This window comes from Octodon degus, unplaced genomic scaffold, assembly GCF_000260255.1.
Source record: "Octodon degus isolate 3935 unplaced genomic scaffold, OctDeg1.0 scaffold00030, whole genome shotgun sequence".
In the NCBI taxonomy this organism is placed as follows: Eukaryota; Metazoa; Chordata; class Mammalia; order Rodentia; family Octodontidae; genus Octodon; species Octodon degus.
In genome coordinates, this window is record NW_004524606.1 from 11031663 (window position 1) to 11032298 (window position 636).

At 45.9% G+C, this 636-nt stretch overlaps 1 protein-coding gene across 1 annotated transcript in view; it reads left to right on the top strand.

Moving 5' to 3' along the window:
* Gxylt2 (glucoside xylosyltransferase 2) overlaps window positions 1–636 on the top strand; it is a gene marked incomplete at its 5' end in the record, with an annotated part of 123273 nt that overhangs the window by 117468 nt on the left and 5169 nt on the right. The window lies entirely within an intron of this gene.

A 636-nucleotide genomic window follows, 5' to 3' on the forward strand; every position in this document is an offset into this window, starting at 1 on the left:
ATATATATATAATTGGACAAGGTAGCCTTACACTGGCTGCCTGCAGAGTCAGATGTGGAAAAATGCGAAAGGTCTGTCTGCTTACTGGAAATCTGGAGGATCCAGTGAGATACTGAAGATCTTTGAGCTTCTGTGTCCATATGGGGAGGCCAAAGGGTCTACACCAGGAAGCTGGAGAGCCTGTGCCAGAAGCCTGGAGATGGACATCCAAAAGCAATGGCGAAGACTAGAGTTCCTCCAAAGAAGCAGAAGTAAAACTTCCTTCTTTCCTTTTCTTCCATGTAGCCTACAAGCCTATTGGTTGGTACCACCCATACCCAGGTTAAATCTTCCATCATCAGACAGTCATCCAGACACACCCAGATTGGTACTAAACCAATCTGCTAGTCATTTCTTGCTCAAGTCATTTCTTGCTCACCACAATTAACTATCACACCAGTGTTCCATTGCCTTCCATCAGTGCATACTGGTGAAGTCAAGTGGAAGCAGCATAGATGGTGGGAATCTTCTTACTGATAAGGAGCCCAAAACAGAAGACCACACTGCGTTTTTATGGGACCCGGGAGCTAAGGCTAGGACTGGGGGAGGATAAAGGGTAGAAAAATACTGAGTTAAAGTAGAGAAAAGGGGGCCGGT